Source organism: Balaenoptera ricei, chromosome 11 (genome assembly GCF_028023285.1).
Source record: "Balaenoptera ricei isolate mBalRic1 chromosome 11, mBalRic1.hap2, whole genome shotgun sequence".
In the NCBI taxonomy this organism is placed as follows: domain Eukaryota; kingdom Metazoa; phylum Chordata; class Mammalia; order Artiodactyla; family Balaenopteridae; genus Balaenoptera; species Balaenoptera ricei.
Window position 1 is genome coordinate 21562957 of NC_082649.1, and position 17884 is coordinate 21580840.

General features: G+C 40.8%; 8 non-coding genes and 1 pseudogene across 8 annotated transcripts; 3 read left to right on the forward strand and 6 right to left on the reverse strand.

The window, feature by feature from the left end:
* Nucleotides 1-135: 135 nt before the first annotated feature.
* TRNAM-CAU (transfer RNA methionine (anticodon CAU)) lies at nt 136-207 on the reverse strand. Its single transcript has one exon. It is a non-coding gene; the product is annotated as a tRNA-Met (tRNA).
* Nucleotides 208-626: 419 nt separating this feature from the next.
* On the reverse strand, nt 627-697 carry TRNAG-GCC (transfer RNA glycine (anticodon GCC)). The gene has a single exon. It is a non-coding gene; the product is annotated as a tRNA-Gly (tRNA).
* Nucleotides 698-2835: 2138 nt separating this feature from the next.
* On the reverse strand, nt 2836-3849 carry LOC132374303 (histone PARylation factor 1-like; annotated as a pseudogene).
* A 2339-nt stretch (nt 3850-6188) lies between these two features.
* On the reverse strand, nt 6189-6260 carry TRNAW-CCA (transfer RNA tryptophan (anticodon CCA)). Its single transcript has one exon. It is a non-coding gene; the product is annotated as a tRNA-Trp (tRNA).
* A 1988-nt stretch (nt 6261-8248) lies between these two features.
* Nucleotides 8249-8321, forward strand: TRNAR-UCG (transfer RNA arginine (anticodon UCG)). The gene has a single exon. It is a non-coding gene; the product is annotated as a tRNA-Arg (tRNA).
* Nucleotides 8322-12329: 4008 nt separating this feature from the next.
* Nucleotides 12330-12411, forward strand: TRNAS-AGA (transfer RNA serine (anticodon AGA)). Its single transcript has one exon. It is a non-coding gene; the product is annotated as a tRNA-Ser (tRNA).
* Nucleotides 12412-12729: 318 nt separating this feature from the next.
* TRNAR-ACG (transfer RNA arginine (anticodon ACG)) lies at nt 12730-12802 on the forward strand. The gene has a single exon. It is a non-coding gene; the product is annotated as a tRNA-Arg (tRNA).
* Nucleotides 12803-14915: 2113 nt separating this feature from the next.
* TRNAM-CAU (transfer RNA methionine (anticodon CAU)) lies at nt 14916-14987 on the reverse strand. Its single transcript has one exon. It is a non-coding gene; the product is annotated as a tRNA-Met (tRNA).
* A 1158-nt stretch (nt 14988-16145) lies between these two features.
* On the reverse strand, nt 16146-16217 carry TRNAW-CCA (transfer RNA tryptophan (anticodon CCA)). The gene has a single exon. It is a non-coding gene; the product is annotated as a tRNA-Trp (tRNA).
* Nucleotides 16218-17884: the final 1667 nt, after the last annotated feature.

Here is a 17884-nt window from a genome sequence, read left to right on the forward strand (position 1 = left end):
CCACTTTGGGGATTCTTACACAACCCGAACTGTTCCACAAGCTCGATCTGATAGTCTCTTGTAATCTTTATTCAAATCCTTTATTTCTTTTTTTTCTTTCTTTCTAAAATCAAGTTTCACGAAAAACGCCGCTGCTAGCAGAGGATGGTTTCGATCCATCGACCTCTGGGTTATGGGCCCAGCACGCTTCCGCTGCGCCACTCTGCTGACACGTAACTTCAGCCTTTTCAATTCGTATTTCAAGGGGATAAATTTTGGCACTTTCTTGGCTCTAAGAGATTGTGAATATCTTTCTACGGCTGTAAGAGTAGGAATACTATATTTATGTCCACACGTGGCTACACTCCACCTCCAAATACTACCGACTTAGAATTCACCTTCGAAAGACTTCTATCAGTTGAGGTCGGAGTTTCCTTGAGCTCGGACAAGATCACTTACCAGGTTATTGGAAAACCAAATGCACGTCAATGGGTACAATTTATAAAGGTGAAATTGTAAAAGGAGGATTAACTTTGGCTTCTCTCAGCCACACCCGGATACCAAAAGCGTAATTATCTTTAAACATTTTTTGTTTGTTGTATTTCAGGGAAAATATTTTACTCCGCAGCCGGGGGAAAAAGGAGAGATGCATTGGCCGGGAATCGAACCCGGGCCTCCCGCGTGGCAGGCGAGAATTCTACCACTGAACCACCAATGCTCTGTTCGTTTACCCGCTTTTTTCCTTGTCTTCATATAGTTACATTTATATTGTCCCTAAATTGTTAGTAAAATACTGAAGATGTATGTTCTTTTCCCTAGGATTTTCTTAAATCCAATTAAATAAAAGACTATATCTAAATTTTCTAGGAAAACCTGTGAACTAGAAGGAAGCTGAAACTGCTGATATGTGACTCTTGGAGGCTTTTGAAAATGAAAAACACCTATAAATACCCGACATATAAAAATATCTTTCTCCATCCCTCCCTCAATTTATATCTTTAATGAAAACACTTTCTGAAAATCTCTCATTTAGGATGCAAGCAAGTTCGGTTAATTACTAGGCCAAAGTGCTCAGTTCAAGTTTGAAACACCAAGTTACTTCATTTTGGAAAAAAGACCTTCTATTGTCCTTCTGTTTATGGAGACCCAAGTTTGGCACGGAGGGTATTGTCAACGGAAGCAGGATAACAAAGAAAATAAAAAAGGAAAAAAAGAATTCTCCCAATTCCTTCTCCTTACTTGTCCCTGGAGAGGATGACCACCAGTTGCCGAGGTCGCTGTGGCCCTTTGGAACAAAAAGCCAAAAGGGGCCTGGAAATAAATAAGAGTTATCATCTCTGTTTTTCAGGACTTTCCAGTTCGTTTGGAGAAAAAACCAACATGAGAAAACCACTGACGATCAATGAAAATAATCTACTGAAATGAGTCTTGAGTTTGGGCTTTAGGAAAGTAATGGACTCTGATAGCCTGGGTTATAAAGCATGTGAAAGCCAGGAGGTTTTTCACTCTAGTTTCTATCTCTTCACTTCTTCTTCAGAATAGAAAAGTGGTAGTATTTATTTGGCAGCTGTGATTAGGATGCTTTGAAGGGAAAGAATTGCAGAAAGACTTTTAGCAAATTAGGAGGTTATTAATGTTGCTCTTAAAGGAAGAATTTGGGCCATAAATTAGGTTTCACCAAATCCTAGCAACAGAATAATACATAACTGAACAGTATGAGAGATATAAATAAACTTGGTCAAGTTACCTAATTTGTTTGTTTATTCATACGTAAATGGAGCCTAGCAGTAGTTGACTTACATTCCTCTAAAGACTGTAAAGGTATTGTAAATTAAAATGATGCCTATTAAAGCCTTGAAAAATAGTATAAAACCACCAGATAAATATTAGCTACTGATTTTTTATTCCATGGAACTTTTTAATGAACCACTGAAAGTCAGAAGTTTTATCTTCTGTTATAAACAGAAATCTTCAGTATAATGATCATAGATGATGCTCATGTTAGTTGTATTGAATTGGTTGCATAGTGTAGGCTCTTCTAAAACAAATATCTAAAGTATGTTCTTTGTGTGTGATATAAAAATAATCTTTACAATATTCACTCTATTTCCTCAGATTTTATTTACCATTTCTCAAATGCTACCGCTTCAAAATGTCACCAAAAACCTCACCGAAAGAACAAAGCTAAGTTTATTGGACAAGAGAGAACACTATCTCAGGAGTCTTAATAGTGTCTCAGAGGGGAGAGGAAAAAGTTTAGCTATTTAGTGAGATTTTCAAAATCTGGATTTTTTGGTGAGTCAAAGTAGTAAGGACAGGATAAGGATCATGATATATTTTAGGATTGGTAGACACAGTTAGGAGATGATTTTGAGGTAGAATGTTGTATTTATTATTTATTGCTGTATAACACATTGCCCTAAAACTTAGTGGCTTAAAACAACAAAAATTTACTATCTCATATTTTCTGTGGGTCTTAAATTCAGGAGTGGCTTACCCAGGTAGGGTGTCTCTTACGAGGTTGCAAACAAGATGTTGACAGAAGTTGCAGACATCTGCTTACTTGGGGCTAGAGAATTTTCTCCATCTCCTCCCCCTCCCCCTCCCCTTCTTCTTCTTCTTCTTCTTCTTCTTCTTCTTCTTCTTCTTCTTCTTCTTCTTCTTCTTCTTCTCCTTCTCCTTCTCCTTCTCCTTCTCCCTCTCCCTCTCCCTCTCCCTCTCCCTCTCCCTCTCCCCCTCCTCCTCCTCCTCCTCCTCCTCCTTCTCCTTCTTCCTCTTCCTCTTCTTCTTCCTCTTCCTCTTCTTCAATGTGTCCATCAATTTACTCCTCTGTATTCCTTAAAAACAAAATTAAAATCACAAGTTTAATACCAATGCTTTAAGTTGGTCTATATTTTCTTTACTTCTATTTGCCAGATGATCTTCAATGATTTCTGGGAAGAGATTCCTCTTCAACAGATTGCATACAGGAGGTAAAAGCTGGCCAGCAACTTTATGAAAATAGTGTGAACTCTAGCAAAAGAGGTCCATTCCCAACTCAAGCCCCATGCCATAATCACCTTCATCATTAGCAAAATGCACAGAAGTCTTCATTTCCTGAATGGGGGCAAAAACTTTTAGTCTCTCTTCATCACTTGTTGCCTCAACAGTTGTCTTGCAAATTCTCTTGAGGTTGGCATCTGTTTCAGGGAGCTCTCTGTACCCAACATCATTTTTATTTACTGGGTCAATCAAGCCAGCACCAGGAATGGTCTTTGTCACAACTTTCTTATGTCCCTGGTTTCTTGTCTCTCTGGCTGTTTCTGTGAGCTTTTCATCTGTGTTTTTCAAGACACTTTTCTTTTTATCTGTTACTTCTTTAAGCCTTTTCATCAAAAATAATTGACTACAACAAACACTTTATCTTCATTTTGAACAATTATATAATTTTTCTTTGCTTCATTTGTGCTCACATATACAGGAGGTTCATCAGGAGAATTCTTGAATTACCTCATGTGGAACTGAGTTTTATTATCTCCAATAAATGGTGTGGTACTCAGGAGTATCATAGTACTATTTCCACTTAAGGTTAAAATTCAGCCTTGCTGATTTTTTCTTCATTTTACATTTTTTAGCAAGGACATCATAAGGACCCAGTAATTGAATACAAGGCTTGCGAACAGTGAATCAGCTGGTTTTTCACGATCAAGTTCTTCATAGAACTTCCAGAAGTGATAGAAATCGTGAAGCAGACAAAGATTATAATGCTTTTCTAGTTCTTTTTAAAGATCACCAGAGATATCAGCTTCATTTACTCATCTTCACACCAACTGCTTTTTCACACTGTTGCCCCTCCCCAACCTGCCTGTGCTTCCTGCCGCTGCCAACCATTCTGGAGAATTCTCTTCTAAACTCAATCACTTGGCTATTGAATTGAAACTTCAGTTTTTCACCACATGGGTCTCTCCATGGGGGTATCCTCCTGACAAGGCAGCTGGCTTCCATCAGATCAAGTGGTCCAAGACAGAAACTTGAAGAAGCTGCAGCCTCTTAGTACTTAGTATGACAATGCCAACTTCCACATTATTCTATTCACTCAAAGCAAGTCACCAAGTCCAGTCCACACACAAGGGAGGAAAATTAATCTCCATGTCTTGAAGGAGTGAACATGTTTTGAAACAAAAGCAAGGGCTGAAAGAGTACTGCATGTAGTCTGGTAAACTGTCATTTGTTGCCTTCTATTAAGAAGTTGATGGATCTTTCAAGAGATTCCTGGAATAAACAATAAAGTTCTTGGAATAAACAAAGTTACGTGCAATTTTTATCTTTCTGAGCAAGAGTCCCCTTCTACTGGGTGTTAAAACCTACTTCCTAGTATTCTGAATTTTTTAATGAAGGTTTGGTTTGACATTTTATGGAAATGATACATTGGCTTCTATACCGAAACAGATGAGAATATAACATGCCCTTATCAAATAAATATTGGAGTCAGTAAATATGGTTATAATATATAATTATGTCAGATACTCTAACTAGATGATATGCTGGGGATGGAGGTGGAGAATGAGACCCAAATGCTTGGCTCAAGATAAATCTAGTGAAAAGAGAAGAGCATATAGAAAATCTAAAATTGGGAAATCCATGTGTGAGATAGGGTAAAAATGTCATTTATGAAAATCAGTCATCCAGACCTGATTACTGCCTTGTCATGACCACCTGTTATAAGGTTTAGACCTCAGATTTACTGGTAGAGCAAACTCAGTGAAATTATCACCTGAAGGGAATTAGGCCCTAGAAACTGATTCTCACTAGTAGGACTCACAGGATCCTGATGTTACAAATCAGAATACAATTTATTAATATAGAAGGGAGTTTATAACTTTTCAAGACTGTAATACTCATAGCCACAATTCAGATTGCCTTGATCCTGGTCCTGAGGCTCTCTAGAGGCCAACTTAGTAATAAGAAGGAGGCCTTATGACATACCATTGACAAGGACTCCCTCTTTGACCAAACTTTACTCAGGCTCCTCTGAGCCCTCCTCTCTGCTAGGCCTTAACCTTGGTCTACTGAGTCCAATTTTAGCAAGAATCCTGCTAAGCCAGTTTATTGAGAATCCCTCTACCCCTGATAACTAATCAAGCTCCTGTTTGTAATTTTCCATCCTCTGACCCCCCCCTCACCCTGCCCACTTGCTATAAATCCCCAGCTGTCCTTGCTATTATTCAGAGTTGAGTTCAGTTGTGTACTGGAGTCTCTTACTATCCTAGCTTGAATAAAAATCTGTCAGATCCTTTTTAACAAGTGTCCAGTGCAATTTCTCTTTAACACTATCAGAGGAAAAGAAAGTAAGATCCTGCCCTGGGACAGAGCAACACTATTTGGGGAACTGAAAGAAGACCTGTGGGACAGGGTTAATCAGAATGGTTGCTTATTATTTTGTTTTAAGCTGGGAATGTCAGGATAAGATTTGCATTTTTTAAAAAAAAGCATAATAAGGACACTGATCTAACTGAGAAAGAGGAGGTCTGCGACGAGGACTTAAGAGGTTCATGTCAACACCCGGACAAGACATATGATGGAAGGAAGGAGGCCATTGTGGTAACGGAGAGAAGAGGATGCATGGGATATAACACTTTAGGAGGTAAAACTCCCGAATTCCCTGCTCGGATTGGGAAAAGGATGGACGGGGTGGGGGGAGGGGGAGGGAGGAGGAGAAGAAGAAGAAGTGTCCAGGATGGTTCCAGGTTCCAGGCTCAGCGGGGTAGTGGCGGGCAATGAATCTGAGAAAAACGCACGACTTGTCGTAGGCAGATAGGCAAAGGAACAGTCAGGAGGCAAAAGAGTGCCGAGGGTGACCCTGGGAAAACGCCAACATTTTAGGGCCTTAGGGGTCCTCAGCAGTTAAAGACGCGGAAAGAAACGATCATAGAAGAAAGGGAAACCAGAAGACTATGCATTCTCTGGTGCCAAAAGGGAGAGTGTTTAAATTAAATCTCTCGGTTAAAGAAAGTTGCCCATTAGGGGAATTCGTCCTCGTTCTAGAATTCCAATGGCAAGTTAAGGGCAGACGTATGCCACTGAAACTCTGTCAGAGCAGATAATCTGTTTTCTTTACCTCATCTTGGGTTTGGAAGCCTTAACTGGTCTCAAGACCGACTACACATCCCGAAGAGGAAAGAAGCCTTGCTCTTTATTTCTCCCCCTACTCAAAAGGCAACCCAAGATTCTGACCCCGACGTGATTTGAACACGCAACCTTCTGATCTGGAGTCAGATGCGCTACCGTTGCGCCACGAGGTCACACGAAAAGGTAGCTTTTCTTCTAAATTAGAATTTAAATAATGCTTTCTCCTCGCCCTCAGTTTCTAAAGATTTATTCCTTTTTATTGGTAGATTTGATCATTTTTCTCGCCACTATTCATAGCTTCGCTAATGCTTGGTGGAAAAAAATAAGGGATTAACCAGATTAAATATTAATCCAAAGAGCCTAGATGCTCCATGTACGGGAAACTCAGTGGTTTCTCGCGTTCGATCTTTCCACTTGTCGGAATTTTCCTGGTTTGAGAAAAAACTGTGTACGTACTGAGTTTAGATACGCAATGAAACAGGAATAAGAATTGCCACGATGTTCGAACTACCACTTTTCCTATAAATTCACTAGACTTCTCCTCTTCTGAAAAAACTACCAGCCTTGCACTGCCCTGCGGTGTCAGGCCTCGCCTCCCACTCCCCCTCCCCTCTTTTCTTAGCGCTCGCCTGACCTCATTCTCAACCTGGTGAAAAACTGCTTTATCCTCAAAAGCCTAGTGTAGATGGCATGTCTTCCCGAAACCCTCACTTCTCAGTGGGATTCCGTGGGCCTTCGGTTCTCTACAGTGTACACGTGCCATTCAGTTCACAACAACTCGAAGCAAATCGCTAATATTTACTGAGTTCTTGTCATTTTCTACCAGCCCTGTGCTGGTAGATCTTCCTCCAGCCAGTGATTCTTAAAAAGTGCTCGGGATCAGGAGCACGTGCATCAGCTGGGAACTTGTTAGCAATACAAGTCCTCGGCCACACCCCAGGCCTACAGAATCAGAAACTCTGGAGGCAGACCCCAGCAGTCTGTGTTTTAACAAGTCCTCCCTGATTGTGATGCAGGGAAAAGTTTGAGAATCACTGCCCCAGCCTAGCCACCCGAAACTTTGCTCACTCAAAAAAAAAAACAAAAAGATTAACTTTCAGTCTTCTTCCAGGACGGTGGAGGGGCAATGTGGTATTAGTTTGCTGCCATAGCAAAGGACCACAGATTGAGTGGCTTAAGCAACAAGTTTATTTTCTCACAGTTCTGGAGGCTAGAAGTCCGAGAACAAACCTGTCAACAGGTTTGTAGATGGCGGGCTTCTCCCTGCGTCTTCACATGGTCTTTCCTCTGTGTATCTGTGTCCTGTTCTTTGTTTGATAAGGACACCAGTCACTGTATCAGGGTCCACCCATATGACCTCATTTTACTTTAATTACCTTTTAAAAAACCCTATCTCCAAACAAAGTCACACTCTGAGGTACTGGGAGTTAGAACTTCGACGTATTTGGGGTAGGGGGGTGACACGAGGACACAATTCAGCTCCTAACAGGCAATTCCCAGGTGAAGCTACTGCTGACAATTCCTGAGCCTGGCATGGAGCGTGAGGATGGAGGTTCTGTGGTGTAAATCTCATAGCCTCTTCGCTTTTCCTACACGACCTCTTTAGGATTCAGCTTTCTCGGGTCTGACAAGTCGACAATCACACTTCAATCGGCTTTCCAGATTACATAATTTTGTTGCTATTATCTCCTCTCCCGAACTTTTGGTCCAATTTGAATTTATGCTTTAGAGTTGTTTTGAGTGGGATTTCTGGAGTGCACAAAAGTGAATTCTTGTCTTTCATCCACAATCTTTACCTGAAAGCACCGCAAGGCAGCGGTGGTTCCCTGAGTATATAAAGCAATCCGGCTCTATCTTTTCCTCTCCTTCAGCTCTCAGCTCAAGCGTTCCTTCCCTGCTGTGGCCTTTCTCCCTGATTTCCATCAAAAGGTAAAGCACTCTATTTTTTGTTATTATTAGTTATAACTCCTTGGTAGTTATGTCGGTTGTAACTTTGCAGTACTTTTGACCGTTGGGTTCAGTTTGTTCCCCCAGCTAGACTGTAAGATTTTTGAGGCGTTGGAAATGCTTTCGTTTGCAATAGTAATTTCAGTGTTACAATTATAATTGAGATTATTTTCTTTGAACAAATTATCCAGACAGATCCCTGTTACCACAGCAAGACCACGTGGCCTAATGGATAAGGCGTCTGACTTCGGATCAGAAGATTGAGGGTTCGAATCCCTTCGTGGTTGCTAAGGGTCAACCTATTGCTACTTTACAAATTACCTGAGGACATGCATGGTGATCGTTCTTAAAATTTCTTAGTTAAAGTCGGTAATCAGAAATCTCCTTTTCATCTTGATAGTTTTATACTCCATGTACTTCCGCTCCACACCCTTTCCTTTGTTTTTGTTTCTTTTTACCCACCCAGTGTCTGCTTATCTCTGTCTCCACAGTATCCACCAAACAGTCGGTTCTCGGTTCTCCCGGTCTGCTCTCCGCAAAATTTGGTCTGCGGACCAGTGGCAACATCCGGGAGCTTCTTAGAAATGCAAGGTTTCCCAGCCAGTCCCAGGTCCGTCTCAGCACTACACTTGAACTACAAAATTAGAATTTGGGGAGTGGGGCTCAGGAATCTGGGTTTTAACCAACTACCCAAAACTGAGTCCTATACACACTCGAGTGTGAGAACCATTCTGGACCTTAGAGGCTGCATAACGTCTCTCAGGTTCCTCCAGCCCACTCGACAGTGGTGCAAATACCTCAGACACAGCCTTTCATGATTTCACGCCAACTACCTGCGTTCTTTTTTTTCTTTTTCTTTTTTTTTTTTTTGCAGGTGCAGTTTGCTTCCTGGGAGATGGGGTTGATTTAGTTATCTTTACGATGAGATTTCTCCATTGGACACTTAGTCCATCAGCTTACTTTATTTTTTGAATGTACATATTTTTTGTTGTTGAGGTATAGTTGATTTACAATATTATATTAGTTTCAGGTGTACAACATAGTGATTAAAATTTTTTATAGGTTATACTCCATTTAAAGTTATAAAATATTGGCTATATTACCTGTGCTGTACAACGTATCTTTGTAGCTTATTTGTTTTATACATAGTAGTTTGTACCTACCTGCATTCTAAGACTGTTACAATAGGGGAAATGTGAAGCTGCCATAGAACACCGAGGGAAGTCCGGGCTGCAGGGAAAGGCAAGAAAAAGGTCAACAAATTTGCCAAACTGCCTTCTAACAAATGCAGGAAAATAGTTGAAGACTCACCATCTGTAATCCTTAGAGAAATAATAGACCCAGGCAAAGAGCATTAATGATCTTAAAACCCTTAGGAAAAGGTTATTGGAAAACAATATGTGTGTGGTCAAGTATCACCCCAAGATTATTTGCTAGTTGCAAAGAGAAAAAGAAAGAGCCCTGGGGGCACTACTTTATCTTCACCATCAGTGGGGTATCCTGACAAGTGCCTCCTGTTGTGAAGTACTGTATAAAGTGCACAGTGTCAAGCCCACAATTTTTAACCTGAATCTAATGTAAGCCATCAAAGGGTTCTAACCAATCATTTAGACTTAACTTCTAGTTTAGAGTAGAGGAATAAACTAAAAGTTGCCATGAGGAATCAGTGAGAAAAATTCAGAATGTGGGACATTCTAGAAGAGGCTTGGACTTCTTAAAAAGTCAATGTCAAAACAATAACAACATCAACAGAAAGCTGGGAGCCTGTTCTAAGCTAAAGGGAACGAAGGAAACATTACAACCCAAAACAGTGAATGAACTTTGGTGGGATCCAGGTAAGAGAAACTGGCTCCAAAAGACATATTAAAGAAATTTAAATAAGGACGGGATATTAGATGTTTTTATAAAGAATTGCTAGATATTTTTAGTTATGATAATGGTATTGTGGTTATATGAGACATGTTTAGACGTTACATGTTTATGTATATAGGGTATGATGTCTGCAAATGAATTTCGTAGGATTCAACAGAAAAAGGCAGATAAGACTAAGAGGGCAAATTGTTAACAATTATTGACTCTGGGTGGTGGCTATACAGATAATTCCCTATTCTTTCAACTTTTTTAAATGTTTGAAAATTTTTATAATAAAAGTTTAATTTTTAAAAAAAAAAGCTTGACAGAAGCTGTCCTGTTTAAAGAAAAGCTCTGATGGAAGAGCACAGGGCTCCTAGGAGACAAAACAGAGGGTCAGCATCAAGAAACCAGCACCCTGTGAGGAAGGGCAGATCCTTTATGCCTCAGGAGTCCAGGCTCCCTTGACAGAGTGGCCAGAAAGAGATCTGAGAAAGTTAGAGAGATGCCCGTGATGAGGGCCTCCTATGCCATCTGTGATCTTCCCCGCCGGCTACAGAGTAATTTTAAAGACTTTAAAGGAGGGAAGGGACCCAATCTGATTTGCGTTCTCAGATGAACACAGCAGTTAGTGTTGACATAGCCCTACCTACGTAATCTGCCCTAAACTACGTCTCTGGTGTTATCTCTCGTTGCTGCCCCTCTCTGTACGCCTCCAAAAAGCAACGTTCCAGCCAGACAGCACTTTCTTCCATTTCTCCCCTATTCTATGAGGTTTAAGTCTAGACCACCACTCCCCTCTCCAATTTGGCTCACTCCCACACATCCTTCAGATCTGAGTTTAAATATGATTCATTCCACATATATTTACTGTGTCCATTTGCCCATTCAGAAGTAATAAATGTATAACTGGAATATTTCTTCGTGAAACTTGGAGTCTAATGAGTGACTCTCTCCAAGCAGCCACCTAAGACCTTCATGACTGGGATCTACACTCTTCCTGTGGGCTACTACAGCACAGTGGACCTCTCACTTATACTCAATGGTAAATGTTTACTTCTGTAATCGTTTATTCTAGAAATCCCTCAGAAAGAGTGGCCACACTTTTCTTGCTCTCCACTAAATGAGCAGCACCTAGCCAAGTGTCTGGCATGCGATTGTGCCCAAAATAAAAATTCTGAAACAATGAAGAAATGAATGAAGAATGAATCTGTTCAGGGACAAGGGACCGGAGGCCAAAAGACTTCCAAGAAGTCGTTGCAGTAACTCCTATGAGAAACTGTTAGAACCCGATCTAAGAAAATGGGTCTGACGTTTGGGAGGAAGAGCCAGATCTGAGAAAAAATTAGGAGGTTGAACCAAAGACCTGGTAACCTGTGGGCTGTGGAGAGAAAGTCAGAGAGAGGAGGGATAAGGGAACTTCTGAGTCTTTGGGTTTGGTACCTGAGTGCTCCTGTCAAAAATTTGGGTTGTTGGACGAGTTTCAAGTTTTGGGGGAAAGGATAGAGCGTTCGTTTGGGGATGTATTGCTTTTGAGACACCCATGGACATGCAAAAAGAAATAACTAGGACAAGTGTATATTCTGGAGCCCAGAAGAGAGATCTGGGCTGGAGATAATTTTCAATCCATCAGCACATAAGCTGTGGTTTATCAATCATGCCCTGTCCTTCTTCTGTTCATGGAATGAAGCTGTTGATGAAAAACAGAACCTTCTACTTACACATTAATACACCCACATGCATACACATACAGATAAGATTGTGATAATGGTTGTATAGTTTCAGAAAAGTGGAGATCCTGAGGTTCTGTTCTTGCTTTGGAGGTGGTCTTTGCAAATATTTTTAAACATTATCCATAGAGTATCAGATAAAGTTGTTTTTCCTCTTGTGAGAAAAGGCCCCATGCAATGAAGTGGATCTGTTTCTCAGAAATATTTTCTACTTTCCTATTTTATTCAAAAATATTCTGTCTACTGCTTTAAAATATTTTTAGCTTTGCAGAGAGACAGAAGATAGGGTTCCCTGTGGAACATTTTGATAGATCCTCATTCTTGAATTTTAAAATGAGGGTTACAATAGCTGCTGACATTTGTTGAGCCCTTACTATATTCCAGGCACTAGACTAAATGTCTGAAGACATAGGGTACCTGTAAGGAACAGCTTTGTCAGATTATTTATTGAGGATAAATCTCCTACTCCAGCAAAAATAGGGATTTTTTAAAGTATTGCAATATATGGTGATTTGCTTTCTAGAAAAGACCAAAGAGCATTCTCAGTTTACCACATGCTGGAATTGAAGTTGGTTGAATCCTCTTCGGTTTCATCAACTATTAATGGAACTTAGCCTCCTTTGTTTTGCCCTTTTTAATTACTAAATACTGAAGTAGCTTAGAATAAATGATATATAGTAACATGAAGAAGATTGAGGAAGTAAGTTTGTGTGTGTAGTCGTGGCCGAGTGGTTAAGGCGATGGACTAGAAATCCATTGGGGTTTCCCCGCGCAGGTTCGAATCCTGCCGACTACGCTTTCCCTCTACAACATACAAAATTGCGTGCCTTTCTGCGAGGTAGGATTGACCTTCAGAAATCTCCAGATACTTTTTAAAATATTAAACATTCTCTCAGACCTTTTACAAGCTACATCAAAACAGAGTTCTCATAGACCACGAAGGAATCCTACTGCATGAGTGAGAAAGAAGAACCAGTAAGAGTTTCTTTTAGTTCAGTTCTGAGGTTTTGAGGTTCGCAAGCTGAAAGGAAAGATTTCACACATTCATATTTGGAGCAACAGTAATGCCGCTACTTCCTTTTTCTAAAACTGTAAGGTGCCACTTACTGTGGGTGGGCCAGTGGCGCAATGGATAACGCGTCTGACTACGGATCAGAAGACTCCAGGTTCGACTCCTGGCTGGCTCGCTACTTTTGTAGCTCTTTGAAGTTCCACAAATTCCCATCTTTCCCAGGACTCTGCGTTAATTTTTTTTAATTTAAAAATGTATTTATTTTATAATATCACTTAATACAAAATGACAAAAATGTTAATAAACAGACTTCAGCTATAGTTCGCTACTCTTCTTTTACATACACACATTTTCTTTAAATCACATCCCTAAATTGATTGTTTTTGAAACTAACGAATCCTTTCATTAGATGTGTGAGGGAAATTAAAAGAGGGGACCTTTCAAATGCATCATTCTTTGAGAGTTAAGATTGGAAGTCTCAGAAAGAGAAGACTTCTAGATAGCAATTTTTCTTCTCTCTTTTTTTAAGATTTAGTTTTTTAGAGAAGTTACTGGTTCACAGCAAAATTGAGAGGAAAGCACACACACCTTCACACATGCATAGCCTCCCCCATTATCAACAGAGCAGGTACATTTGCTACAATCGATGAATCTACTATGTACCAAAGTCCACAGTTTTCATTATAGTTCGCCCTTGATGTTGTACATTCTATCGGTCTGAACAAATGTAGAATGACATGTACCCAGCGTTACAGTATCACGCAGAGGATTTTCACTGCCTGAAAAATCCTCTGTGCTTTGCCTATTCATCCTTCTTCCCCTCACCAACCCCTAGCAACCAATGATCATTTTACTGTTTCTGTAGTTTTGCCTTTTCCAGAATGTCATATATTGGAATGATACAGTATGTAGCCTTTCATTGTCTTTAATTTTTGCCAATTTGATTAATATGTGTCTCGGCATGTTTCTCCTTGGGTTTATCCTGTATGGGACTCTCTGCGCTTCCTGGACTTGGGTGGCTATTTCCTTTCCCATGTTAGGGAAGTTTTTGACTATAATCTCTTCAAATATTTTCTCTGGTCCTCTCTCTCTCTCTTCTCCTTCTGGGACCCCTATAATGCGAATGCTGTTGCGTTTAATGTTGTCCCAGAGGTCTCTTAGGCTGTCTTCATTTCTTTTCATTCTTTTTTCTTTAGTCTGTTCCACAGCAGTGGATTCCACCATTCTGTCTTCCAGGTCACTTACCCTTTCTTCTGCCTCAGTTATTCTGCTATTGATTCCTTCTAGTGTAGTTTTCATTTCAGTTATTGTATTGCTCATCTCTGTTTGTTTGTTCTTTAATTCTTCTAGGTCTTTGTTAAACATTTCTTGCATCTTCTCGATCTTTGCCTCCATTCTTATTCTGAGGTCCTGGATCATCTTCACTATCATTATTCTGAATTCTTTTTCTGGAAGGTTGCCTATCTCCACTTCATTTAGTTGTTTTTCTGGGGTTTTATCTTGTTCCTTCATCTAGTATATAGCCCTCTGCCTTTTCATCTTGTCTATCTTTCTGTGAATGTGTTTTTGTTCCACAGGCTGCAGGATTGTAGTTTTTCTTGCTTCTGCTGTCTGCTCTCTGGTGGTTGAGGCTATCTAAGAGCCTTGATGGGAGGCTCTGGTGGTGGGTAGAGCTGACCAGTATGTAGCCTTTCAGATAGGCTTGTTTCACTTAGTAATGTGCATTTAAGTTTCCTCCATGTTTCTCATGGCTTGGTAGCTCATTTCTTTTTAATGCTGAATAATATTCCATTGTCTGCACGTACCACAGTTTATCTATCCATTCACCTACTGAAGGGCATCTTGGTTGCTTCCAAGTTTTTGCAATTATGAATAAAGCTGTTATAAACATCTGTGCGCAGGTTTTTGTGTGGACGTAAGTTTCAACTCCTTTGGGCAATTTAACAAGGAGGGCAATTGCTGGATGGTATGAACTGCCAAACCATCTTCCACAGTGGCTCTAACATTTTGCATTCGCACTAGGAATGAATGAGAGTTCCTGTTGCTCCTCCTCCTCACCAGCATTTGATGTTCAGTGTCCTGGATTTTGGCTATTCTAATAGATGTGTAGTGGTATCTCATTGTTGTTTTAATTTGCATTCTTCTCAAGATATATGCTTTTCATATGCTTAAAAAAATGGGCCAAAGATCTCAACAGACACCTCACCAAAGAGGATGTACACAAGGCAAATTTTCTTAATAAACTCTCTTCTCCCAAGGGTCTCTTCAGGAGGAAAAGTAACCGCCTCTAGCAGAGGATGGTTTCGATCCATCGACCTCTGGGTTATGGGCCCAGCACGCTCCCGCTGCGCCACTCTGCTGTGAACACGCACATCCCCACGCCCACTCACACACACACCGTCACATAGTTAGTATTCAGCTTTTTTCAGACTTGTCCTTTTTTTTTTCCCCAACCTGCAGAATTAAATGTGTTCTCGCTCTGTCTCTCTCTCTGTTTCTGTCTCTTTCTCTTCCCCCATACCAGGAATCTGTCATTTGTAATGCGATGGCCAAGGGCCTGAACTAACTACTAAGAATAGGGTTAATAAGAAATGGATAAATATTGCTTTGGATACTCTTCCCCGTGCACAAAAGCATGCTTAGATGTAATGTCTGTTACTGGGTACTATGTGAATGTGTACATTACATCTATAACAAAATATCTGCTGATATTCCATATGTCATGTTTTAAAGTCATTCTAAGTTATACAAAATAATAGGCTCTGTTGAAATAATTGTGCTTTCCCTTTCTTCCATGCTGTCATGTGATGGTTCATAATCTGTTGGAGGATTCTCGAGTTCCAGGTAAGAAAAAATGCACATTCCTGTACATTTTTTTTTTTTTAACATAGAGTTTTAGGGGGTTCACGGAACTTCTAGCCCAGAGGATTAACTTTCTCTGATGTAATGGTTCATTTCCTCTCGTCTCAATTTGGCAAAACAAAACAAACAAACAAAAAACTACGTTCAGGTTTTCTGCATCCGGAAATGAACTGACTCCGTGGTTTGCAGGAGTAGGGGAATCGCAGAGAGCCAAGAATCTGCTTGCTATGTAAGCTCTCTAGCAAGGAAAAGCTGACCCAGGTGTGAAGCAGGTGAGCTGAGGTCACCCCATCGAACCTGACTAGTTGTCTCAGAAGATCTGCTAAGCTGCTGGCGGTTGGAGAGAGATGTGGATGAGGAGATGGGTCAGGGAGCACAGAAGTGAGCGTGGAGAGAAGGCTGGGAGTTAGCGAAGAGTGAAATTCAGAACGTTTGCAATGAAAGAAAAATGTCTTTTGCAATAAAAGAATAAAAATGTCTTTATGGGCCCAGAGATAAACCCCCAAAGCACGTAATAGTAGTGTACACCTACCTATTTATTTACTTTCTAAAGGTGTTTTGAGGGTATCCAACTTTGGAGAAAGCAGAGAAGGCATTTTTGTCTTTCTCTACGTTTCACTTCATAGACCAGTACACCCCACAGACACTAAAAGAGTTGACCCTGACGTGATTTGAACACGCAACCTTCTGATCTGGAGTCAGACGCGCTACCGTTGCGCCACGAGGTCCTGCGAGAGCCCCCTTGCTCCTTTACCTGTCAACACGATCTATGAAATTAATTATCTGTACTAAGTGAAGACCACGCAGCTGGATACAAAATGATGCCTAGTGGCCTCCTGGGTCAAAACGCGGTCCATCCGCCCACTTCCTGATTCTCTCTGCCTCCGAATTACTTCTATTGATATTTTCATTGCTTCCTGTTCTATTTCATTCCTTTTCTTTCCTAGTTTTCTCCGTATACGTCAAAAATAGACGTTTGGGGAAGTTTTTTCGTTTTTGTCTTTTTAGAAATAATAGACATTCGGTTGTAAAGTCGGGCTTTTGGGATTGGAGTAAGAGTAACAACGAGTGTTACTCTTACCCCTCTCCCTAATCAGGGACGCTGACCAGAGTTTTGAATTTGTTTCCAAAGTTGATGGTAGATTCTAACCACATACTAGTGTTTCCGTGAAATGAACTCACCCAGGGTCGGCCGGTTTAATTGTGCCGCCTCCCATCTGCGAGACAACGGCGTCTCCTTACACCCGCTTTTGTCCTTAGTTGAAATGATCGATTTCATACTGCGAGAGTTCTTTCGAATCTGATCACTGGATCTGAAACTGCCCCTAAGAAGAGCAGGAAATCTTTTTTGCCGGAGGAAGCAAGTGATCCCGGCACCATGGTTTGACTGGTTAAAGCGCCTGTCTGGGAAACTGCAGGCGGGTTTCGAATCTCAATGAGATTTTTTCCAGAGATGTAAATAAGGGAGAGGTCGCTTTGAACGCCTAGAAAAAGATATTCTGAAAAATGAATCCTGAGCTCTGGACCCATTTTTCAAGATTAAGAACTGGAAACTTTAATTTTCAGAGAGAGGTGCGTCTGTTTTACAGTAGTGGATCATTTTTCAGAATATCCTGTCCAGTAGTCTCAAAATTGTGTACCTCTGATTCTCCTTATCTCTTTTCCTTGCTTTTCCTAGGCTAGATGCTGCATACTATAAATCAGCATCTAGAATACCATATATTTTACTTATATATTTATTGATTACCTATTGAAAATAACTAAACTAAAAGCTAAGGCACAGCTTCTTTAGGGGCCCGTCTGAGAGGTCAGCTTGCCCTCCACGTAACATATCCCCTTTGGCTACCACACCCACCTCACCATAGCATGGCTATCACTCCCTGCTAAGAACAAACACCAGGAAGTTGACCCGGAGGGATGGTGGCCTCTCTAAGAAATCAGACTCTCAGACTTGATATATGTCCCTCATTTTGGTTGTGGATCCCCTGTGACACAGAACACGTGGTAAATTATTGCAGCAGAGGCTGCTAGAGTAGTTATCAAAGTCTCTTTCCTTTTCTTCTTGGAAAAACAATTGTCTTGGTCTGTTTGGGGTGCTATCACAAAATATCATAGACTAGGTGGCTTAAACAAAAAAAAAAAAAACATTTATTTCTCACAGTTCTGGAGGCTGGGAAGTCCAAGATCAAGGCATCAGCAGTTCAGTATGGCTGTGTCCGCATATGGTGGAAGGGGCCAGGGAGTCCTCTGGAGTCTCTTTTATAAGGACACTAATCCCGTTCATGAGGGCTCCACCGACTCACCTCCCGAAGGCCCCACCTCCAAATACCATCACACTGGGCATTAGGTTTCAACATATGAATCTTGGGGGGGGGGGGACACAAACATTCACTCT